Source organism: Pinus tabuliformis, chromosome 2_1 (genome assembly GCF_031772625.1).
Source record: "Pinus tabuliformis cultivar Carrire ecotype Pingquan chromosome 2_1, CPIR1, whole genome shotgun sequence".
NCBI classification, from domain to species: Eukaryota; Viridiplantae; Streptophyta; class Pinopsida; order Pinales; family Pinaceae; genus Pinus; species Pinus tabuliformis.
Window position 1 is genome coordinate 6,902,673 of NC_142299.1, and position 27,280 is coordinate 6,929,952.

The window sequence follows — 27,280 nt, forward strand, 5'->3', positions numbered from 1 at the left end:
ATACTTGGTAAAACTATGGTGGTTTTTCTGGTAGATTCTCCTATCCAAGGAGATGTTGTAAAGGTTTCTTTCACATTATAGACCCCTTGCTACAACTTTGTTGATAACTTCTTCTACAGAAGATGAAATCAAATTCTGTTAAAGACCCATATGAGGTATTGAAGAGATAATTATATTGATAAAGAAAATTGAACTTTTATGACAAGTGGACTAAGAAAATGATTCTAGAAACTCATGGTATGCACGGCTGCACAACATTCCAGACATGTGTAACTTCAATTGCTCATATCTCTCAAACCAGGAAAGGAAATCAAATTTCGTAAAGAACCCATTTGAGATAATAGAAAATAATTTCAAATGATCTATTTTGAACCTTTTAAAATTATTTGTGGAGGTAGTGGAACTTGCATAAATTATTATGAATATTTCTAGAAAACTTTGGAACTCAAATATGCTTCAAACGCTCATTCCCATGAAGTCGTAACCTAATTATAATACCACTGATCCGGATCTTGGGGGGAGACTCCAAAGATATAAGAATTGAAATGATAAAAAAATATGAGAACACACAATAAACAAAACCATGAAGAATCATTTTAATTAAAACAAAGAATAATTGTAAAACTTACATTGTGGTGGAAAATATGTCCTTTTACAATATGTCCTTTGTCACTTATATTCTTTTTTAGTTACCACAAGTATATCCCATGGGTGGGTAAATACCATGGGTGGATACCACTTACACTACCATGGGTGAATGAATGCCATGGGTGGATGAATACCATGGGTGGATTCCACTTTCCATTTGGACCAGTTTCGAAGATATAGGATGTGATGGCCCCAAGATTATTTGTATGGTGATTACTCATCCCCTTTATGATGGTAATAGTGTTCTTTTATCCAAAAGTCATGACGATCTTGACAAGAAACTTAGAATCCTCCAGGGTTACTACTCCAAGATGGGTATGACTATTAATATTGACAAGATCAACTATGATAGTTTTATATATGATAATAACTACTTGGATAAAGTTTTTTGGTACAAATATCTAGCAATCGACATTCATCATCAACTCAATTGGAATTATAGAATCAATAGAAGGATGATTGGAGGCTAGAAATATTATTATGGACTTGAAAACAATTGGAAGTGGACAGATCTTTGGGTATCGAGTAAGAAAATCCTCTTTTAGACTCTCATCACCCCTATTATTTCATATTAATGTGAGGTTTGAGGTTACAAATTATATAGATAATCATGGAGGAAGATTGAGCTAATCCAAAAGCAATTTATAACCTACAACCTCAAGATTAATACTCCCTACCCTATCCTCTTGATTGAAGTTATCATTTTCCCCATTGAAAGAATAGTTATGACTAGGTATCTCATGTATAAAAAGAAGTTATACAACATGGAAGCCAAGAAGATTCCTAAAATTACTTCTAACTCTAGCCAAAAGCCTTACCTCTAGTGTTAAACACACAAGAATAATGGACAACCAAATAGGATAAATGTGAATTACATTTACATTAACAAAGATATACATTTATAATACATTCTTGTGACCCTTGGTATTCATAGACCAAGGTTTCTCTTGGAATTTGGTGACTCTTCACATTCCACACCAACCATTAGCGAATTAGGTGTCCAACATTCCCCCCTTAATCCGTATGGGTATATATGAGTCCAAGAATAGACTCTAATACAAAAATACAACAATACATGACAAAAAAAAATTGAATGTTATCTCCGAGATAATTGCATAAGGTGGGAGAACTCGAAGTCTCAATAGGCGATGGTTTAAGGATAACCACGGACACTAGAACGCTCAGTGCGGTGCCTGGAACTCTTCCAAATATGGTTAGAAGTTGAAGGCTTCTTCTAGAAGAAGTGCTCCTTAATTATTTGAAGAGGGAGACCTTCAAACTAGAAAAAGGGAGGTCTTCAAACTACAGTGGTTTAAGGAAGGCCACCAACCAAAGGAACGCTTAGTGTGATTCCCAAAACTCTTCAAAATCTAGCAAGAATTTTAAGTCTTCTGCTAGAGGAAGTGCTCCTTAAATCTTTGAAGAGGGAGACCTTAAACTTGGAAAAGGGGGTTCTGCAACCTGCAGTGGTTTAAGGAAGGACACTAACAAATGGCATGCTCAAAGGCTTCTTTCTGTCTCTTGCTACAAATGGAGTCTAGGTATGCCTGTCTTTGGTTGTAGGCTCAGGAAGGAGGTTCATGTTGTGGCTAAAACTCAATTGTTTTATCTTTGAAACTTGTAGATGACCATCAATTCCCCCCTGTAAGATACAAGATAAGAATATGAGGAAAACAACAGCAAGACTTTTCAAAACTTGAGAACAAATTATGTGATACGAGTGAAATACCTTCTTAGCTATTGAAGCACATTGCCAAGAAGCAATCCATCCAAGGTAAATATTTGTTCTTGCAGGAGGCTTGTTCCTAAAGCATCTATTTGAATGATGATTATGCTGAGCACAATTCTCACATGGATAAGATCAAAACAATGATCTTTTGCATGGACAACTCTGTGGCATTTGACAATTTTTTGATGTGGAGGAGGAGCAGGTGATTATGAGTTGTCCTTAAGAAATCCAACACTTTGAAATTGGATTCGCATAGAATAGTTTGGATTATGAAAGGAAACATCCTTGTCATGTCCAATATATGTTTTTTTCTTATTTTTGACAAGCTCTTCCCAAGGTCCGATGATGGGCTTGGGAAGTGCAGGCTGAATTTATACTTCGGCATGTAAATTTTTTCTCAAATCAACCTCAACTTTACTATCTTGATTAATTTTTTCATGTTGATGGGAGTCAACTTCAAACTAAAAAAGGGGATTTTTCTAAACAAAAACAAGTTCAAAATGATGAATCTTTTGTTGTAAGTCCTCTCGTTGTAGTTATGACTCAAGCTGCAAAAACTCTATCTTTCCTTGTGCATTTTGCAAGCAAGTTTGAAAATATTTCCCCTAAATTACTTTTACCATCCCATCAATAGTGGAATGGATTAGGGTATTCAAGAAATTTAATCATCAAGTCGATATAATTCACAACAATGCTTCAACTACAAATGCACTTGCTTAGAATGTAAAATTACTAGTGAAATTATGAATAGATATCTTATACAATGCAAAATAAATCAACTTTAAAGAATACAAATAGTCCCTAATGCATATGAAAGTTGTGCACCAAGATCATTAATTGCCTGGGGTTCTAGGAGCACTAATAGGAGTAAAAATCTCACTGTGCAAAACTTACTGAACTTATGGTTAGAGGAGCATCGCTGTTATACTACTTACATAATATTTTCATAGTATCTCCTTCCAATCCTTTAAATTGAGAAATGTTCACATGGAATACCTAGATAATTCAACCTAGACTCTATCTTGCATTCAAATCATGGTTTGAACTCGTAAGATTCTTCTTAGGTGCCTCAAGGTAATGTTTGTGCATATCCCACACTTATGAATGTAGAATGCAAGGGGCGAAAGTTTCATAAAGGAACTTTCATGATTCTTGTTAAATGAGACCCACAATTGATAGAAACATGTAGGTAGCCCACACCTACTCCATCCTTCAATATACATGTGCAATTCTCACAATAGTTGGAGCTCGAGTACCATTCACATATTTCACTCTTGTTCACCTCTTGCAAGACTTATTCTCTAACGCTTCTTTTGGTTAAGTGCGAGCAAGGTGGAATCTCAGGTTTGTTTTAAAATATTGGGTTAGTACGCACAATATGAAATATAGCATTAACGATCGCATAACAACCAAATATATATATATATATATATATATATATATATATATATATATATATATATATATATATATATATATATATATATATATATATATATATATATATATATACATATATATATATATATATAGATAGCATGCACAATATGCAAACCCCGTTAGATGTGGCTCATTGAAAAGCTTCCTTAATGTGTGCATCTAGCAATCACAGTGAATGCTCCACTACAATAGAGCTCGGTCTTTTTTGTGATGGAAGTAAATGTTGACCTCAACATCAAGAAAAATTTCAAATTTAACGCACATATGAATAGTGACACCAATAAAATTCAACACACATATGAAGGAGATAAACCAATGCACCGCAATCAACATATTTTAATGCACCTCCAGGTGTTCAAGCTCAATGCATTATAACTTCTATGTCACATAAATATGAACTAGTGCATCCCATCATACATGAATCAACGTATGCCATCATACATCGTACACGAACCAATGTATATGAAGATTTCATGCCAGCATATAATATGAACCAAGATAGGTTCGACCAACAGACATTACAATAATGTATACATATGAATGTCAAATGCATATATAACTTCAACGCAAGATTTTAATTAACTCATGCAAAATTAAACTATTCAACTAAGTTCTACCCTTCACCATAGTCCAGGACATATTTAACGACCAACCACTAAAACACACTGTTCAATGCATATAATTCATCATTTAATGCTTAGAAATGGTTGATATTAAATGCACATACCATGATTTAATTAACCCATATGACATACACCTCTCAACAATCTCTTCTTGAAAGTGTTGGATTCAACATTGTGTGTGAATCGTTAGGAATTACGCATGGACACTGCGCACTGGGGCATTCCAAACATTCAAACTTTGACCAATATGTAGTGGGTGTTGTGCAGCTAATGGCAGACTAATGATTCAAATCCTTATGAACTCATGTCATTGCCAACGGGGTTGTGCCCTAGCTTTTCAAGCCAATATTTTGAATGACCTCTGCTACCATTAACACAGTCCAAAATATGTTAGTGAAATGTGGATGCTTGCAAATTAGCAAAGAATATAATTGAAAAAGCATAAGTAGGAGACATTTCTAAAATGTTTGGTGCACCCATTAGCAGGAGAACAATCAACTGACAGACATAGTTGGTAGGGAGAATTAGGGTTTTTTTTAGATGTAAGAGTTAAGAGATGAGTGAATGTTGAGAAAACAAAGGTGAACCTTTATAGGAGTGGTCAGATTCATAAAAGCCACAAAAAAAGTGGCTCAAATTGGACCAGGGCTGGAAAAGACTCACTTTAATACCATGTTAAACATACAACAATAATGAACAACCAAATAGGATAAACATTAATTACATTTATATTAACAAAAATATACATTTATAATACATTCTTGTGACCCTTGGTCTTCATATACCAAGTGGTCTCTTGGACTCCAATGACTTTTCACATTCCACACCAACCCTTAGCGGATTTGGTGTCCAACATCTAGCTCAAGTGAGGTCAGTAGAATATTGAGGAGTAAAGGAGGAGATAATCTTGAAGAATAAGGATAATTATATTAAAAATATTATTAATTTCAAATTTAATGATAACATGTGGGACAATGAGGAGTTAGAGGGAAGAAGGAAGCTAAGATACTATGAGAAGATGATCAAGCTCACTCTTGAAAACTAAAATTATCTTTCTATCATGACTGGTGCTAAGAAGAATGAACATTGCCAAGATAATAACTAACTCCCATATGATCTTGAAAATGAAATCGAATGTTGGTAAATCCCCCAAACACCTTGGGATTAAAGAGTCTTCCACCTTTGCAATACTAAGAGGCTTGAAAAAGAAAAGAATTTTCTCTTGGATTGTCCAACTCTTACTCACATTCATTCTAATTTTCAAAATATCCCTTCTTTTTTATCATAGAAATGAAATGTTAAAGAATCTTAATTAAAATCTTACTTTCTTAAAGTCTAGTAGGCCATATAGGTCTTCGTGGATGTTAATAATCATTGTCAAGTAAAGCATTTTGACTCATCAAATGACAAAAAAAATAAAAATAAAAATAAATTTATTAATTATTAATAATTAAACTAGCCTAGATCCATCTTAATTTTGAATATATCAAAGGCCGAGAGGGACAAAATCTCTCAAGGTGCAAACCTTTCTTGAAGTTTACATTAAAAATAGCTTTTCACATTGAGATATTTGATCTCTCTAATCGCTTGATAGATCCTGAATTAAGATAGATGTAGGTCAGTTTAATTATTAATAATTAATAATTATATTTATTTATTTATTTTACTTTATTTTTAGATTGGTTTAACAATTTGAGGTTGATCCTTCTTTTTTTGGGGAAGCCTTATATAGGTGACATGGGTCATTCTATCAAGTGTAGATTTCAAGAGCATGTTGTGAACATTAAGCATAATCACTCTCGCTCTTTGGCACTTATTGAGAATTCTACAAAGACTAAGCATCACATTTGTGTTGAGGATGCTCATGTCCTTGGCAAGATGCCTCATTATCATTATAGTAAGTTGTGGGAAGTCATCGAGATAAAGAAGTGGGTTGCCAACAATCTTAATAGGAATGATGGTTGGAGAATCAATAGAAATTGGATCCCCACTCTCTCCTTGAATCATTCTTCTTCTTAATTTTAATCTCCCTTTTTACTTTTATCTTTAATTTGTACTTATTCAATGTTATTTTTATTCCATTCTATTTTTTTTACCTTTAGTTAATTATATTACCTTTCACTAATATTAATATTAATTTATCTGTTGTTAATAATAATAATAATTTATTTATAAAAATATTATTATTAATTTCTATATTTTATTTGACTTAATTTTTATTTATTTATTGTTATAAGGCTTCTGCGATCAATCTTTTGTGTAGTGTTTTTTTTTCGGCATTATCGCATCCATGATTATTTAAATCGACATTTCGAGCCATCCACTATGGCTCATCATCAAGATAGATAAAAAAATATATAAGCTAGATCTCAACATAATGAATAAATATAGGTGTGAGAGAATGATGGAATGGGAATGATGGTGGCCGACATATTTTAGGCCAGTTAGTAAATTATATATATATAGATATATGAATATTTGGATTATAAATCAAGATTGAAATGATTTTAATTAATATTAATTTTAATATATTTGATTATAACGTATAATTATAAGGTTTTAGTTTTTTATAATGTTAATATTATTGTTTTATCCACAATTTGTTATTTTTTTATTTTTTTTTTCTGAGTAAAGGCTAGACTAATGTATTAAAAAGATAAAAAATATGTACAAAGAGGTGTTAACCTCTGAGGGTGCCTCGGCAACCCTCAAACAAAAAAACTGTGCAGCTGAATCTGTTCATAGGAAAAACACAGGCAGCCGGAAAGGATATGCTATCCACCTCGGCTCCTAGAATCAGAGAGAGAGAGAAGAGATGATCAAGAAGTAACTGGAAGAATAGAGGAGCAAAAGCCAAGCATAGGAATCTACCCAACATGGGAAGAGTCCACTATGCGGCCTTTTTTCCCTTTCTTTTTGCCAACTTTGACCCAATCAGGAGGGGACTACTGAGCTGGCAAGATTTGCAAACTAAGCTGCGCAGACTGAGAGATTTCCTTGTCTGAATCCGAGGAGGAGGATTCATGATTTCTTTTCTGAGAAGTTGGTTGGATTGACAGATTTTCAGGCTCAGCCGAGGGCGGATCCTGTGTCATCTTTGCTGCCTCTCCTTCCTCATTCTCTTCCTCTTCATCTGAGCTGAGATCAAAATCATCCATGGGAGGGGGGTCACGCGGCTTCCAGCTTTTGGATTTTTTCTTAGTGTTGGTCTTCGTTTTTTGGGCTGGTATAGAAGGACAAGAGCTCTGAAGGTGCCCTGTGTTGTGACAGTTGTGGCAGTGAAAAGCTGTGTTCTCGTAGTCCAGGTTCTGAGTCCAAATGAAGTCTCCAATTTTGAGATTGATCTTGTCAGGAAGACCTTTGCTCATGTCTATTTCTGCACAAATTCTGGCATAGGTATATAAGCCCTTTTCCCCTCTAGAAGTATCAGTGTCTAGGAAGCGGCCAAGGGAGTTGCCGATCCCTTGGAATACAGCGAAGTGCCATAGATTCGCCAGTAGATTAGGAAGTCTGACCCAGATTGGGAGCTTGGTGATGATTGCTGTAGATGGATCAAAATCTGGGAACCAGGGGGTGAGGAATAAACCTGCTGAGCCCCAGAACCATGGCCCTGCTTTTAAGGCTTTTTGGTAGTCCTCCTCAAAAGCAAACACTATAATTGAAAAGCCCTTTGAGCATAATAGAACCTTACAATTGTTGGTCCAGTTAGAGTGAATCCACTGGTAGAGATCTGCTGTGCGTGGCCATAGCCCATTGAACCTGCAAATGATTCCAAGCTCTGCATACTGTTGGGTTTGCTCATCCAGTGAAGGGTGAGTTATTTCAATGGAGGGGGTTTCCTCCAGTTTGTCCACCAGAAAAGGTTTGGGGGCCTGAGCTTGTGTCGCAGTTTTCTCCTGCTCTTGGGCATGGACAGCATCTTTGTATGAAAATGCCTTCGCTGAAGAAGACTGTCCTACAGCTCCTTCTCTCAAACGAAGGGCCAGAATAATGGAGGAATTTCTCTTAATAATGTAAAAAGAAATGGGAAAGAGATCCTCGAGTTGTTTACCTTCGTGTATGAGTCGTTGAGCTACAGAGGGTATCCCCAGCTTGAGTTCCAAAGCATGTTTGAGGTTCTGCACTAAATCCGATGAGCTTACCCACTGTAGCTGGGTTTTGCCTGAGATGAGCCTGATTTGGATCTGAAATATGTCAGAGAGGTCAGAGATTCGCCTTCCCCTGCAAATTTGAAATGACCCATCCTCCGAATCCTCTCCTCGAACGCAGGGTTTATAACTCCATATGTCGGGTTTGTCAGACCAAGGCAGGCACTTCATAAGGGTCGCATTCTTGAAATCGAGTATGTTCAGCCCTTTAAACGCCTCTGCACCGACTGCCACTTTCATTACTGAGACTCTGCTTATGGATTCCGCATTCCTGTTTTTCTCGCCTTCATCCTCCCGCATGTCTCTGCGGCGTTTCGCTTGCGATGGCTGGTGTTGCTACCTCCGCTGCCTTTGCTTCTTCTCTCCTTCCCTTTGCAGGCTTTTACTTTTCGAATTCGAGGAAGCCATGTCCGCCGAATAGGAACCCACGTCGCAGGGCCCGGAAGCGTTTTTCCTTGTAGCCTTGTCAGCACATCCAGCTATTAGCACTGTCCAAGAAATCACATTTTTCACAGGCATTTCCTGAAACAGTTTGAAAGCCTCATCGATACATCCATTTTTTGCAAATCCAGCCATCATTACCATCCAGGAAATAACATTTCGCTGGCGCATTTTACCAAACACAATGCATGCATTCCCTATGCTGCCAAATGTTCCATATATGTCTTCAAGGGCATTCTCCACAAAGACATCATACTGAAGAAGCCCACTCTTAGTGGCCTGTTCATGGATCTCCATGCCACCTGTAAGCTGCATTTGCCGAAAAAGTTCCAGTGCCTCTCCACCATGGCCATTTTGCACATATCCTGAGATTGTGGCTGTCCAAGGGAACCCAGTTCTCTGGGGAATTGTCTGAAAGAGATCCAGGACTTCACCAACACACCCATTCTGTAAATATCCTGCAATCAAAGTCATCCAGAAGACAACGTCTGGTTGAGGTATTTTGTCAAACGCATGGCGTGCATTCTCAATGCTCCCACATTTTGCGTAGATATCCACGAGGGTATTCCCCAGGATGACGTTTTGTTCAAATCCACCAGTAGCTATTTTTCCCTGGATTTCCTCCACAGCTGCCGGATCCGAGCACGCTGGAAGAATGCTGCCAAAGGAGTACTCGTTGGGATGAAAACCGTGTTTGAGCATTTTGAGAAGGGCGAGCGAAGAAATGTAGACCTGCTCCTGTCGTTCTCGAGTCGTCTTTCTTGTGAATGTTACGATGCTATTAATTTTCATTATGGTACCAGATATCCACTTGAGTGTTAGTGAATGCTTCCACAATTTGTTATTTTATTTATAATTAAGTTTTTACAATATAATTAAAAATCTTTAGAAATTTATAAAATTCTCAGAAATAATACTTTTGGCAATAGTTCTAATTAATAATTTTACTAGAATTAATATTCATTTTAATCTTATTTAACTATAATTTAAAAAGAATATTATTTTAATTTTTTGATAGATTTAATAGAATTTATGATATTAATTAATTCTAATTAATATTTTAATTTTTACTATAAATTTAATTTTATGATATGAACTTATTTAATTCTAATTAATTTTTTTTTATTTTAATTTTTTAGTATAAATTTAATTATATATAATTATAATTTTATTAGGTATAATTTAAAATTCTTAATTTAATGAAGGTGAGGTTTATAATAATGTTTGATTCAATTTTTAATATGTTTTGGATTGAAATAAATAAAAAGCAATAATTTAAATAAATTATAATTAGTTTTATAATATAGAATCTTTTTAGACTATTAATAAATTTCAAATCTTTATAAATTTATTAAAAAAAATAAATAATAATAATAATAATATTTTTAGAATTTTTTTGAGATATTATGGATAATTTAATTTAATTAAATTCAAAATTAAAGAACGGAATAATTAAAAATCAGAATTAGGGTTGCCATTAATTGAGAGAGGTGTAGAGAGATAAGAAAGGTTCGAGATAAGGGTAATTTAGGAGTTGATTTAGTAGGCTAATGTTGTAGGTTTTAAACCCGTACAGAAATTACATGCATACGAATTCTAAAACACAGAAAATAAATAATGCGAGAGCATAACACATAAAACACTTATACACAGAGATTTTCCCCTAGATCCCAAAATCGGGACTATCAGCTTGATTTTTCATTATGTTTATTTCAATGTAACAATACATATTTATACATGCTGAAGCATCCAATACCATGGACCGAAAACCATCGCGTTCAAAAAAAAACATGTGCAAAAATCATGCACAAAACCATAAGTGGGTCCGCCCAACCTAACATAGGGTTCAAAACCAAAATTTTCCAGGGCGCTGCCCCGACCCCATAAAGTGGGGTTAATGGTACACCTCAAACACCCTGTGACCCCCCCTTGCTACACAATCGGCGCAATGAAGGGGGTGCTCCGCCCCCCCCTCTAACCCCTTGGTTAACTACGTGGCCTAGTCATGGAAAGAATATAACACAACCCAACATTCTCCCACTTGTTTTTTTCTTTCCACAGGGGGCCAGAAGAGAGCTTAGTCATTTTTCCAACCCTGAAACGCCCATTGCTTCTCTACACCAAGAGAACTTCTCAGAGCTCATAGATTTTGTCAATGCTTTTGTAGTATTCTTCAAAGTGTCCACCTTTACCAGCAACACCTTTTTGTCTTCTATCATATCCCTCACAAAGTGATACTGAACATCAATGTGCTTTGTATTTGAATGATATGCAGGGTTCTTTGCCAAGAAAATTGCACTTTGGCTATCATAGTCTATCCTTATAGCTTCCTGTACTAACCCCATACTTGAACACAATATTTGAAACCAAACTGCTTCCTTGCTTGCATGAGTGGCTGCCATGTATTCTGCCTCTGTAGTTGATAGTGCCACTATAGATTATTTCTTACTCATCCAACTGACTACCCCTAACTAGTGTCTATGCAGAGCTGTTAGTCCCACTAAGGCTGGTAGCTACCTTAGAAACAAACAAACTAAAAACTACTTTCGTTTTCCTTTATGAGAAATAGATGAGAGGGGAATAAGGAGACCAACCTCTATCTTGCGCTTGGTTCCTTGATTGATTCCTCTCCCTTCTAATAGATCTTTGCTACTCACTTCCTTGTCTACCCAGCTTCACAGAGCACCTGTAGAATCAAAGCAGCATAATACTATCCAAGAACATAGATCTGTAATCATAAACAATATAGGACCATATGTATATTGACCACACAAATGCATAAGACATCAATCATACAAGAATGTGGAGGAAAACTTGAATAGATTGATTGATAATCAAAAAGAGCAAAGAGGATTACAACCAATTGTTCTGACCCAGCATCCTCCTCTCAGCAAGTAAGCCCTTCTTCACCTCATGAAAAGCTTAGATCACCCAACACTATGATGTTGCACCAACAAACCAACAACACTTCCTTACAAGATACAAAATTCTAGCCCTTGGATCTCTGGGATGAGGGATCCATATATAGATGTTTGCAAGGGGAATGAGTCAGCCTTTGAGATATGATTAGTGTCCTCTCTCTGATTGTTCTTGATTCCACTTGGAGATTGATGATCTCTTACTCATCCCTGGTCGAATGCAGAGAGGCAAGTGTCATAGGAGAAGTTTCTGGAAGATTCCATGCTCCTCCACCTTGCGGATTGACCCTGCCATTTGTCCACTCTCGCCCATCGCACCCATAGAAGGGCTTTTCAACATGCATCGCACCTACTGTGTGTATTCAAGTGGGATGCAATGCACTTTGACTATGGAGTAGGTGAAATGGTCCACTTTTGACCAGTTCTGAGTAGTTTTTCATGGAGAACTTTTGGGAGATGATGTAATCCTTACAAAGCTTTCCTCTGCATCCTTTCTTTATGCAAGTTAGGAAACGACCAATCCTACGAGTTTAAAGGGTTAGAAGACCTACAAGTTTAAAAAAATAAATGGTCACTCTTTGCTTGCACGCCAAAAGGTTTGCATGCCCCCAAGTATAGTGAAAAATTTCCAAGTTACCAAAGATTGCTCTATCTGGGTCACAGACAAAACACCTCCTCGGCGATGTCTACCGAAATAGACAAAGGTGAGTGGCGCAGACGCCTCCAATTACATAACTTTGACGAGGGAATCTTATTCCAGCCTAATCCCATTTTCCTAAACAGACGGGTGTGTCAGACTAGTCATATATCCTCCGCGGAAACCTACACTATACCCAAGGTTTTCCTGCCGAAGCAGACCAGGGTGCATGCCCCCTGGGTTTCAGTCATGTCCTCTAAATCACTTGCACTCATCAGGAGGATGGACTGGGGATTGATGAGATGTTCCTTGCGTGAAAAGACCATTCAGGGTTGGTATATGACTATTTGCTATGTGTGAACCGAGAAATGAAAGCTGGTCTACGAGCTTGACCACTCTTCCTTCGTGCGGAAAACACATTACTCTAAAGAGTGAGGAGACGACGGCTCCCATGCAATAAATATAGTCTCGTCCAAGGAGTAGATTATAATCCAGGGGTCCTTGGACTACCATTACGTTGATGTGAACAATTTTCCTTCTCAACGTTATCGGCACGTTGGGAAGGATCCCTAACGGTCGACTGGTTCCTTTGTCAAAGCCTGTTAGATTTCTCATCTCAGGCAAAAGCGATGGCGAACCAAGCACTTTCCAAGCAATTGAGGAAAGGATACTCAAAGAATCCCCTTCATCTATGATGGTACTGGCCATGACCATTCTATATATTTGAGCAATGATTCAAAATGGTACACTAGCCGGTAAACGGGGTCTGCCCAGTAGATTCCAGTCAAAGGAAACAACCAGGTTGCTTGGAGGTGGTACCGAATAGACGGCCGGATACGACTCTGACGAACTTCCTTCCTGCGGTAAAGGAATGGGTAGACTACCCCCATGTTCATCAGAGTCTGTGCTCACGAAGAGAATTTTGACGGTGTCATCCTTGTTCTCTTCGGTGACTGTACCATCTGAAGATGGATCCTCTGAAGGCACGACCGGGTCAACTGTTGCCTCAACCTTTTTACTTTCGTCTGGTGCGGATTCAGATGGTTTATCTTCAATGATAGACGCTTCGGCCGACCACAAGGGCATGTCAGCTGGATTTTCAACTAGTGACGGACTCGGCAAGAGTTTTTTTTATCCAGGAGGAAGCCGTAACGGTGAAACCGGACGGTCGTCCAAAACTCTTTTAGCCTCGTCTAAGAAGGGACAACGGTGGACGGCGTGATCACTTTCACACAGTTTGCAAGGAAATTTACATTTTCCTTTTTGTCCAGGGGCTTCACTTTCACTAGTTGACGGTGTACTTTCAACATGATCATTAGAGGTTGATGACATCAGATTGTGCAAACGAGGAGACCAGTCCCTTAAAATCTTAGGGATGCAAGGACAATCTCGATGATAGTGGTCTCCTTTGCAAATGACACATGGCGATCTATGCCTAGTCGATTCAGTGTGTGGATTTTCGCTAGACGATACTTGGTTGCCCCTTTTCGCCTTTCGTTCCTTCTTCTTCTTCTCTTTCTTCTTCTTCTTCTTCTTCTTCTCAGTTACTTGATTTTTGGCTTTACCAGCTTCATCAAGTGAAGAGGAAGGAGGAGAGGAAGAATTGGATGAAGTAGAAGGTTGGGGGGTAACTCCTATATCGTTTAGTCGCTGACTAGATTGTTCAGGAATCACGGTGTTCTGAACGATAGATTTTGAGAAGAGCCATACGGGCAAGCCGATTGTCAATCCTGGAAGCGACAATGTGGCCATATGGGGTGCACCAACATCTCCCCAAGAGGAGAAGGGACTAGGATTTCCTCCAAGGGGAACTCCTTGGTTGGTGGGTTCCATTTTTCTCAACTTAAGACCAACGTAGGAAAGGTGATGGTTATTCCGTTTAAAATAAATTTTAGATGCTTTGACACAACTTTTTTTTTCAATTTTTAAGAGTCGAGCAAAAACAAAAGATGACTTTAGTCACCTTCGATTTTTAATGAGCCTGAAGTGACAAGTGCTCAGATGGACCTTTTCCATTAAGGAGTCTAAAAAGGAACGAAAGGGACTGCACTGGAAATCTAGGCAGAGGGATTACTAAACCAATCGCAAAACTATAGAATACCTTTTATGATACAACAGTCAATCTTCTCGAATGTTGTGTTCAGTGCATTGCGATCGATAGGGCGGCAGACACGGCTTCCTATGGATAAAGGATAAAGCCTATTGTGGTCTCCCAAAATATACTCGACGGTACATGGGAGCACAAGTTCGTACTGGCACTTGTCATCTCATAGTGGAGGAATCACCCAACCAACAGTGAAAACAACAGTTACCAGGCTTTACGACGCCGGAATACGTCTCTAGCCTAGACTTCTAGATGTTGTGTGTTAGGTTCCAAAGTGTTTTTAGATTCATTAAATTTATTTTATGGTTGATCTTGCTTAAGAAATTTTCCTTTTAGGTTCACCGCGTGATGTAGATATAGAATTCCTAAAATGCAATCTAAGATGATAAACATTCGTTTAATCTTCTTTTTGCAATGAAAATCCTAGCTACTAAGGAAAGAGAGATGATTTTATTTCAATAAAGAGGAGAGAGCACACACTATATGCACCGTCCTAAATCAAACCAACAAACATTCTAAATTCAAATGCACATGCATGTATTTGTTTTTAGCCTTCTTAATGTGTGAATGGTAAAAAGAAAGCTAAGTGCAAATTTGAATTGTTTTTCAAAGCGACAATTACTAACAAGCTTCTTTTCAAAAAAAAATGAGGACAATGACAACACTTTGTTATTTGGAATTGAAAACTTGCTTTCGACACTTGAAAGACTACTAATTCAAATCAAATACAAGAGTAATAGTGTAATCGACTATCAAGAACAATCAAATTCTCTTCTATGACTAAAAACGACACTTGCGACACTTTCAAATCAAGAAATGACAGTACAATTATGCTACTTCTTTGTAAAGGAGAACTAAAAATGACTCAAAAATACATAAAAACATTTACAGTTCTTTACACAATTGAGGCAGAATAATACCAAGGAAAGGGGTTTCAAACAGAGGTGTACTGACTACAGGCAACAAAACTCCTGAATAGAGCTGACAAGCATGAACACAGAAACCAAACTTTAGGCACAAGGTCTTGTCTGATCAGCGCACCTATAACACAGTGAAACTGAAATGCAACGCACCTACTACACTCAGGAAGTGTGATGCATTTGGTGTTCACAGAACAGACAGTGTGCTGGACCAGGGATGAGACTTTGACTGGGTTTCGGGTCATAGTTTGCAGTTCAGTTCAGGGATTTAGGCCGAGCAAGTGGTAATTAGTAAATCAATCACAGGGGTAGATCCAAAGAGGTTACTAGAGCCACCACGAGGGCAATTAGAGAGCTTGTAAATCAATCATTTAATTCATAAACAAAACCCGAAGATAGACTGAAGCAGCGTTGATCTACTTTGCACTTGCATAGCAAATGCAGTTCGAAGGCTAGCTGGCTTGACTTCAGGCTCCGTCTATAAGTTTATAAAGTAAAAAAATGTAGATAAACAAATAATCTATTCACTCCCCAGCGGAGTCGCCATTTTGTTATCAGGAAAACTAGTGTCTATGCAGAGCTGCTAGTCCCACTAAGGCTGGTAACTACCTTAGAAACAAACAAACTAAAAACTACTTTCGTTTTCCTTTATGAGAAATAGATGAGAGGGGAATAAGGAGACCAACCTCTATCTTGCGCTTGGTTCCTTTCTTGATTCCTCTCCCTTCTGATAGATCTTTGCTACTCACTTCCTTGTCTACCCAGCTTCACAGAGCACCTGTAGAATCAAAGCAACATAATACTATCCAAGAACATAGATCTATAATCATAAACAATATAGGACTAGATGTATATTGACCACACAAATGCATAAGACATCAATCATACAAGAATGTGGAGAAAACCTTGAATGGCTTTATTGATAATCAAGAAAGAGCAAAGAGGATTAAAACCAATTGTTCTAACCCAGCATCATCCTCTCAGCAAGTAAGCCCTTCTTCACCTCATGAAAAGCTTAGATCACCCAACACTATGATGTTGCACCAACAAACCAACAGCACTTCCTTACAAGATACAAAATTCCAGCCCCTGGATCTCTGGGATGAAGGATCCATATATAGATGTTTGCAAGGGGAATGAGTCAGCTTTTGAGATATGATTAGTGTCCTCTCTCTGATAGTTCTTGATTCCACTTGGAGATTGATGATCTCTTACTCATCCCTGGTCGAATGCAGAGAGGCAAGTGTCACAGGAGAAGTTTCTGGAAGATTCCATGCTCCTCCACCTTGCGGATTGACCCTGCCATTTGTCCACTCTCACCCATCGCACCCCATAGAAGGGATTTTCAACATGCATCGCATCTACTGTGTGTATTCAGGTGGGATGCAACGCACTTTGACTATGGAGTAGGTAAAATTGTCCAGTTTTGACTAGTTCTAAGTAGTTTTTCATGGAGAACTTCTGGGAGATGCTATAATCAGTTGACCTTGTTCTCTTAGGGGTTGGAACAACACCTTTAGGGACTTAGGATCCCTTAGCTTTGTTGGCTATTTGAATTGTTTATTGATTAAACAGTCAAGTACCACATTAATTTGTCAACGTGGGAAAGTCTTTTATTTCAAAGGCTACTGCGTACTGTATGTACTTAATTCTAAAAGCATTAAAAAGCTGTAGTATACATGATTCTGTTTCTATCAAAACTCCTTACTCTATGTTATAACAGTATATTGCAAAAATGAAAGCAGTTAACGAAGAATACAAATCTGAAAAGAAAAGTAATGGCTGCTCTGTTAGCAGAGGACCAGGACCCTATCCTCAGTGTAAGGATGTTCAGCACCTGCCCCTGTAACCAGATTGCTAATACACACAGCAATTCTAATTCACCGGTGAAGTATTCTTTTACAGCTTCAAGCAATTAACAAAACAGAGTACCAGCAAAAAGGAAATTATCAGAGGTAATGCTACAAAATCCAAAACAGAGTACCAGCAAAAGGAAATTACCAAACACACTTACACACTTGACAGAAAATAAATGGGTGAATCTTGTGAGGAAGGTGGGCCCTCTCCCTCTCACAAGATTCCCCAGAACACAAATGTTGGATTAGGTGCTCAGAACAATTTTCTATTCATCTGCCAAAAGATCCAGTTACAATAAAAGTTCAGACTTTGCTGTTGTCTTTCAAAATTTCCCTTACAAACTGTTTTTCTTCCCCCTCTTGTCAATGTAGATGTCTCCTCTTTATAGAGGAGACATCTATTACAATAGACTGTCATAGTTCATTCAGTTAAACTTTTATGTCAAAAATAAGAAATCCATCCTTGTTACAGGATGCTGTTGCAACAGTGTGACAGTGTCTTCTTTCTTGGGTCTCTTACTGTTACATAGCTGGTAACCGAACTTCAACCGTCTTCTTGGAATCCTCGCACTATCCTTTGCCGCTTCCCCTTTGTTTCTTGTTTAGTAAACTCATGTTGTTTCTGATGTTTTTAGCAACTGTAACCTTGTTTTGCCCTTTCTGGACAGTTGTTGATCGTGTTGTGTCAGCATGGAATTCTGGCGATCTACTGATAGTTTCCATTTTTTATTTCCGGTATTCCAGTTGTTGCAAAATAACGTTTCCCTGCTTTAGATAGTTGTTGTTGCTGGTGCTGTAGCAATTGCGTAGTTGTTGTTTCTGGTGTTGCAGCAACTGCGTAGTTGTTGTTTCTGGTGTTACAGCAACTATGAATTATAATTTCTGCAGACTTTAGACAGTTCAACGGTTACTTAGCAACTTGGTTAACTTTTCCAAGGATAAATATAAAGATAACATGAATATGTAATGAATAATTAAACACATAGTCATGCGGAGAGTTACTTCATACCTTGGGGTGATTAGGTCATTATGTAATCAAAGCTTTCAACTTATGAACTGAAAAAGCGTAATCAAAAATACAAGGTCAAAAATGGTCAATTTGGAGTCCTAACATCCCCCCCAACTGAAGAGATTGCATGTCCTCATGCAATGCTTACTCTGAATCTGAGTCGGAGTACTGGGATGAACAGTGTAAATTACTGATACAGTTGTTATAGAAAGTGGTATCAAACTTGTCTCTGAACCCACAGACAGTCTGTAGTTGCCTCCATGCTTCCACCTCTTCCTTTCTGGATAATCCAAACTGGCCCTTGTATTGCTGACCAGATAACCATAGAAGTGGAAATTTAAATCTGTAGCCAATCCAATTTTCAGCACATTGTTGCATGCATCTAACATAGTAAGGTACCCTTGAAATTGCTGCCTGTAAATTAGGTGGATTATAGGGGTGATACTCCTGCCTCTCCTTGGGACAGTTTTCCCAGAATAGGTTGTTGGCTTTAATAGCCAAAGGTGCCTTGGTTCTCACATAGTGTTGGCAATCTCGCAGGACCACTGCTTGTAATTGCCTAATGTGATCCTTCATTGCAGGTTCACTTAACATTCTTTGGTACTGTGCAATGAAGGTGGCTGTGTTTTGAGGTTCAGCCCTAATCCACAGAATGTAGTTCTGTTCATTATGTTGTGCTGAGATAAAAGCGTTTTGCCAAGTAAGTTGGTTGGCTAAAAAGGAAATGAAAGCTCTGAGCTGTATATCGCCAAGAAGAGGGAGTATGTTCATGTTTCTTTCTTTGGACATGGCTTCATTGTGGAGATAAAGCTCGCACAACAGATTCTGATCATTTTTGGGTGCCTCTGCAAAGGTTTCAATAAATTGTTCTGATGTAACCACCTGATGAGGTCTACCTTCTCTGACTGCCTTTATCTGTAAGAATTTTAATCGTTCCCTGAAAAATGTAGCATAGTTGAAAGAGGGTTTCCTTGTGGCAAGTATTCTTTGAAACAACTCAAACATCTGGGACAGTCTAGCTTTTAGTTCTTTAATTTCTTTGTACTGAGCTTTAGACTACTCAAGTGCTTCCCAGTTCTTATATGCATAATTGAACCAGATTCCCTTTTGCTGTTGGAATGCTTTGCCTTGTGACAACTCATATTCCCTCCACCATTTTCCTTTTAATTCTTGAAAAGTAGCGGTCTCTATGCATGCATCACTAACAGAGGGAGATTCTGTTTGTGTAAAGGCATCAACAAGAATTTTTTGTTCTGTGATAATTGGAGTAGGCCAGGGTGATTCGATGTCTTCATTTCCATTTCCAGCTACTGTTTCTTCTTCTTGTTCTATATTCTGTATTGATTCCTGTGTAACTGCTTCTTCTTCTTATTCCATGGAAATTTGGGTAGGCCGGGGTGAGTTTATGTCTTTTTCTTCATTCTGTACTGATTCCTGTGTAACAACCAATACTTCTTTTTCTTTTTTCACAACAGTTTGGGTAGGCCGTGGTGACTTTATATCCTCTTCTTCATTCCCTGTTAATTCCTGTGTAACTGCTTCTTTTTCTTTCTTCACAACAGTTTGGGTAGGCCGTGGTGACTTTATATCTTCCTCTTCATTCCCTGCTGATTCCTGTGTTACAACAAATCCTTCCAGTTCTTTCTTCACACTTTTTGGAGATCCTGCTGGTCTTTGTGTTACAGCAGGTTGTTCTGTTTTCACCTGTATAGTTTTTGGAGAACTTGCTGGTTCTTGTGTTACAGCAAGTTCTTCTGTTTGCTCCTGTACCTTTTCTGGAGAGCCTGCTGGTTCTTGTGTTACAGCAGGTTGCTCTGTCTGCTCCTACATCTTTTCTGGAGAGCCTGCTGGTTCTTGTGTTACAGCAGGTTGCTCTGTCTACTCTTGCATCTTTTCTGGAGAGCCTGCTGGTTCTTGTGTTACACCAGGTTGCGTTCTCTGCTCCTGCATCTTTTCTGGAGAGCATGCTGGTTCTTGTGTTACAGCAGGTTGCTCTGTTTCAGCAGAGGGTTGTGGTGGTTCTGTTTTTGCTTCTGCAGCAGGTTCTTTTGTCTCAACTTCAGTCATTGGTTCTGCAACTACTTTGTATCCTGCTTGAGTATATATCTCACCACAATTGGCGCACATATATTCATTCTCCTTACTCTTCTCTGCTGCAGATGCTACTCGTGCTAAAATGTGCAGGCTAAATTCATTTTGGTAGGCTTCCTTGACCCTTATTATTTCCTCCTGGTAATCCTGAATTTGGGATTTTAGAAATTCAATTTCTTCCTGCAGGGCAGATATGGTAGGCTGAGCTTGTGGAGCGGCAGGTTCCAGTGGAGGCAGAGGTTGTGCTTCAACATTGATTTGATCACTTATACCCCCAACAGGTGGTTCTTGTGTGTCACCTAGGGTAGTGGTTGTTTCTTATGTTGTAGCTTCTTAGCCAATATTACCTTGGGTGTCGGCAACTGGTTCTTGTGTGACAGCTGCCTTAAAAGATGATGTCGCGACACTGTGAACACTCTGCATCTCAGCCTCCGAAGGTGAGGGAGAGGAGTTTCCAGGGCTGGTGGGAATGCGGGTTTTTAACGTGATGGGTGGTGAGCTGGGGAGGGTGTGGATAGGAGATTCAGCTATTACAGACGACCAAGTCCTTTGCTTGGGTAGAGAAGTAGGGAATTCAGAAATTTTTCTTTTCAGGCTGGCTTTCTTTAAAATAGGGACAGTGGCAGAAATAGTAGCTGCTTTAGCCGAAGCCCTAGTTCTTCTTCTTTTTGGTGGGGTTTCATTTTTCTGCTGCATTTTTCGTTTAAGAAGGGTAATAGGGATGTTATCATCACAGTCATCGGTAGAAATACCAAGTATGGGAATGGATAGATTGGTTCTATTAGGGGATGGAGTTGTTTCCGTGGGTATTTCTACTGCTGATTGTACATTTTCAGCAACTTGTGGGGGTGTTTGCTGGAGGACTTCTTCGGGCATTTGTTATGGAATATAGTCTGCTTGCTGAGAGATTTCTTCGGGTATTTGCTCTGGAATGTCCTCTGTTTGCTGAGGGATTTCTTCGGGTATTTGCTCTGGAATGTCCTCTGTTTGTTGAGGGGTTTCTTCATCTTGCTGAGGTATGTCCTTAGCTTGGTGAAGAATTTCCTCTTCCTGATGAGGAATTTCCTGTTCTGGCTGAGGGATTTCTGCCTCTTGATGGGGATTAATGGGGTTATTTAAGGCGAGGCCTCTATTTATCAACAATTGAGCTAGACAGTGGTGTTTCAAGGAAATAAGCGGATGCTTTGCGTTGACAGTGTAACGTGACATATTTTTAAGACATCCCAATTGATAATATGGCATATTTTTCAACTGACCATTCCTCAAATGATTCAATAAGATGAAATCGTGCTGGTAAATTACCTGGTACCGGCCTTCGCACGTCAGGTATTGCTTCAAAAATTCAGCAACTTCGGGCCACGGTTGAGGCAATGACTGAAGTGCTACGCCTCTGCCCTTGGGTTCCACCTGCTCGCCTGGTTGAAGAAAATCCTGTTGCGTATTAAGGATCAAGTGCTTCCTACTGAACCAGCGTGTGCCATTAGCTGGTAGCCCGGTAACTTCGGCTATGACTTCCTCTGTGACTGGGATTTGAACTCCCTAAACGACAGAAAATCCCTCTGTTAAATTGCATGCAAACTCGAGGACTTGTTGTGCATCAAAGTCTGGAAGTCTCCTAAAATAATCTAGCCATCCCGCTTGCAGAAAGATTTGATAAACCTCAGGATAAATCTTAAGAAGTGTTGTTGTGCCAGGTTCGTATGTGATGAGATTTCCTCCCATAGCTGCTGTTTCAGTGAAATTCTCAGTTCAGAGCCGAGCTTCCGAGTTCAGTTCAGAGTAAACCGTTGCAAATGGTAACATGCCGTGATGGGATGACTTTTACATATTACCGAGAGAGTTAAGGGCGGTGACAGTTGGCATACTATGCAATTATGAGAGCGCTTTGGTAATCCCCCCCAAAAGCTATGCGTAAGTGATATGATTGGAAGTACAATTATTCGGTAGTCCTATCAGCATCTCCACATTAACTATTATTTAATGTCCATACATAATCATGCGTACCTTTATGTTTTACCTTTTTGGTTGCTGCGTCGAAAAGTCTTGTCTTATCTTTTGCTGGATCCATAATGATTAAAGCGGGTCTAAGAGTATGAGAATACCGGTGATTTTTAATAATAATGACGGGAAGTAATAGTGGAGTATTGTAATCATCATAGGAAATGGTTTATTTTATAAAAATTCGTTTCTTTGGGGGCTGAAGTGGAGAGACTGGTGCTTTTATAAATGAGAGAAATGTTGAAAAAGGTATTACGGGATCAGGAAGTGGTGTTGCAGCAACGGGGATTGGTGTTGCAGCCACTGGAAGTGATGTTACATCAACGGGAAAAGATGTTGCAGTACAAGAAGTGGTGTTGCAGCAACGAGAAAGTGGTGTTGCAGCAACAGGAATTGGTGTTGCAGCAACGGGAAATGGTGTTGCAGCAACAGGAAATGGTGTTGCAGCAACGGGAAATGGTTTTGCAACAACAGGGCTCCCAAGTCTGCAAAGTGATTCCTTTGAAGCTTTTGTTCTCAGCTATTTTCCAAAGCTAAAATCTGCAAAAATACTGAAATGTAATATGGCAACCCTTGGCAAGGATTATTAGTTGAAAAGAATATCTAATCTAAAAATGAATAAATAAATAGAAATTTAAGTGCCTTGAGGGACAGAAAGTTCCCCTAGGAAAGCATAATGTTTAATTGCCATGCAAGTGGCTTTAAAATCTTCTTTAGAAACAGGCCGATGATATAAACGGAGTCGATACCCATTCACTAGTAGTGGTGTTCTGCTATCATCAATTGTTAAAAGTCTGACTGTCCCATTTGGAAAAACAACATCCACTTCATAAGGCCCTAACCACCTTGTTCTTAACTTACCTTGGAAATTCTCGAAACGGGAATCATAGAGTAGAGCCCAGTTACCTTTCTGGAACTGCTTTTGCTTGATGGTTCTGTCATGCCACCTGCTTCTTTGTTGTTGTATCATGGTTGTTTGATGGATGGCATCCAGTCTTTTCTCGTCCAATTCTTGAAGTTGCTGCAACCTGGCTGTCTGTGCATCAGTCAAGTCAAGGTTAACAGCTAAAGCAGTTCTTAAAGTTTTGATTTCAAACTTTACAGGGAAGATAGCGTTCTTTCCAAAAACTAATCCATAAGGTGAAAAGCCCGTAGTATTCCTCCAAGTAGTTCTATAGGCCCATAATGCCTCGGGCAACCTTTGAATCCAATCCCTTCTATTCTCCTTTATTGTTTTTGTTAGGATGGCTTCTATGACTTTATTGGTGCTTTCTACCTGCCCATTTTCTTGGGGGTGATAAGGTGTAGTCATTTTGTGCTTAATATGATATTTCTGAAGTGTATTTTTGAAGCCATGAGAGTTGAAAGTAGGTCCTCCATCCGTGACTAATTCTCTAGGCAATCCAAATCTAACAAAGATTTCTTCAAATAAAAATGTTAGTACTGCTTCTTCATTAGCTTTAAGGAGTGCCTTAGCTTCTACCCATTTAGTCATATAATCTGTGCATACTAATATGTATACTCTTTGATTGGATGGGGGATTAATGGGACCTATAAAATCTAATGCCCATTTCTCAAAAGGTTCAAGAATTACCTGGGGGTTGAGTGGCATTTCATCCCTGTGATTAGGCTGGCCCCTTCTTTGACAGCTATTACAGGCCTTCACATATTTCCTTGCATCTTTGAAGAGTGAGGGCCAATAATAACCCATTCTGAGTACCTTGTGTGTTGTTCTTTTATCTGCAAAATTCCCTCCACAAGGGTCATCGTGACAAGCTTTTAGTACATCATAAATTTCATCTTCACCAATGCACCTCCGGATTTCCTGATCGATTCCTGTATGGAAAAGACACCCGCTTATCCAGCTGTACCTAGCACTTTGCTGGATGATCTTTCTTCTTTCCCTGTGTGATAGGTGCGATGGTAATTTTCCTGCAACTAAATAATTGGCAATGTCTGCATACCAAGGTGAGTGAGCAGATACTGCAAATAAATATTCATCAGGAAAAGAATCATCTACTGGAGTATTTTCATCAGTTTTTAATCGAGAAAGGAAATCAGCAACTACATTTTCTTTTCCTGGCCTATCTACAATTGTGATGTCAAATTCTTGTAATAATAATAACCATCTGGTGACTCGGGCATTTGTAACTGATTTATTCATCAAATATTTAATGGCCGAGTGATCAGTATGCACAAAAGTAGTGTAGCCAGTAATATAATGTCGAAATTTATTGATAGCATAAATGACTGCTAGGAATTCCTTCTCAGTGACTGTATAATTCAATTCAACTGGTGTCATATTCTTACTGATAAAATAAATGGCATAGGGAAGACTATTTTCTTCCTGGCCCAAGACAGCTCCAATTGCAGTATCTGAGGCATCAGAGGATATATGAAAGGGTAATGCCCAATCAGGTCCTCTCAAAATGGGAGCTGTAGACAATTGATGTTTAAGTTCATTAAATGCTTTTTCACAATCATCATTCCACTTAAATTCAGCATTTTTTGTTAATAACACAAATAGAGGAGAAGCTATTTTGGAAAAATTCTTAATAAATCTTCTATAGTATCCAACATGTCCTAAAAAGCTTCTTACATTAGTTTGTGTTTTGGGGATAGGGAGGGTCTGAATTACATGTATTTTGGCTGGATCAACTTGAATTCCTAGGAAAGAGATGAAGTGACCCAATACAATACCTTGATTCATCATCATATGACATTTTTCAGTGCTTAAGGTAAGGTGTGCTTCTATACATCTCTTAAGTACTTTTTCAAGATTCTGCAGTGCATCCTCAAAAGTCACTCCATAAGGAGTAAAGTCATTCATAAATATTTCTAAGGAATCATTTAGCATATCAGAAAAGATCCCTATCACTGCTCTTTGAAATGTTGCTGGAGCATTACATAGCCCAAATGGAAGTACCTTGTAAGCGAAGGTCCCCCATGGGCTAGTAAACGTGCTCTTGTCTTGGTCTTGGGGTGCAATCTTAATCTGATTATATCCACTAAATCCATCCAAAAATGAAAAGAATTTCTTACCTGCCAAATTATCTAATACCTGATCAATGAATGGTAAAGGGAAATGGTCTTTCTGGGTGGCTTTATTCAAAGCTCTATAATCCACACATACTCTCCATTTGCCATTTTTCTTGGGTACAATTACAAGTGGGGAAACCCACTCACTATCGGATATAGGGTATATAAATCCTCCATTCAGCAGTTTTTGAAGTTCCTCCTTCACAATTTCCCTTAGGTTGGGATTCATCCACCGTTGGGGTTGACAGACTGGCCGGGATCCCTCTTTAATATAAATACGGTGAGTGCATAGCTCAGGAGAGATCCCCTTCATATCTGTATAGTCCCATGCAAATGCTTCTTTATTTTCCTGGAGTAACTTTATTAACTGTTGTTTTTCACTATTAGTTAAGTTAGGATTTATATTTAATGTTTTTCCAGGCTCAATTTCTATTATTGTACTTTTGGAGGAGTTGCCTACTATTGTCTGGGATAAATTTTTAGCTTTCAGGTTCTGCTGAGATTTAGATTCCAAGATTGCAGTGAAGTGATTATACATTTTTGGGCTGACCGAAGAAGGTTTAGAAATGAAGTTGCTGATTAATTCATCTTCTGTAGAGTCTTTGAAAGTTAAAGCTTGTCTGATAGTCAAGATAGGTTCGGTTTCTTCATCCTCATAATCTATCCATACAAAATTGTCATTATTAATCATGGGTGTAGCATGAGGATAAAGGGTAAGCTGTTTGGTTTCTTTCCCATTAGAGATGGTCATTGATCCTGATCTACAGCTGATGAAAGCATCTGCTGTAGCTAGCCAAGGTCTTCCTAGAATCAGTGGATGAACCCCCAACTTTGTTTTAGTTTGTAACACCACAAAATCAGCTGGGTAATTCCAGGATTCTACAGAAATTATTAGATCTTCAATGACTCCTTCAGGTTTAATTGTAGAGCGATCAACCAACTCTAGGATGGTTGGAGTTTCCCTAATAAAGTTTTTTAACTGCAGTAGTTGTGCTGTTTCAACTGTCATAATGTTTATTGTGGCACCTAAATCTACTAGAACTTTAGAGACAAAAGTTTTTCCAACCTGAACTGTTACTGTAGGGTGACCAGGGTCACCATATTTCACAGGAGGATCTTTTTCTGTCATTAAAGCAGTCAGCTCACCCATCACATGAACTGTGAGGGGGTCCTTAGTTTTTCTTCCAGGTTTCTTTATGCAAATATCTATAACAGTCCTAGCATAAATGGGAACATCTCTTAATGCTTGCAATAATGGAATTTTAACGTATAAATTCTGTAGTTCGCCTAAGAGGTTAAAAGCAGGTTGCTCAAGTGTTTTGGTGAGAGCCAGACGTTCAGGAAATGGCGGATTTGCTGTTTGAGTATTATTGTTAGATGTTGATTCGACTGTTTCAGCATTATTGTTAGCTGGTTTTTCTTTTCCAACTTCCTCTTTATCAGAGTTAGTAATGTCATAATGATTGGTTCAACAATTCTCCCTGAGCGAAGATGGATATTGTTACATTGCATGGGGAGACAGGCTGATTTTGAATATCAATTGCTTGCAGGGCTTTATTATTATTTGGGTTGGGGTTGGGTTGCACAGGTAGCTATGGTCTAATTGCTTGGTTATTTGGAGGAGTGTTGGATGGTAAAGAAAGAGACTATTGATGCTGAGGAAATGGCATCTGTAGGGC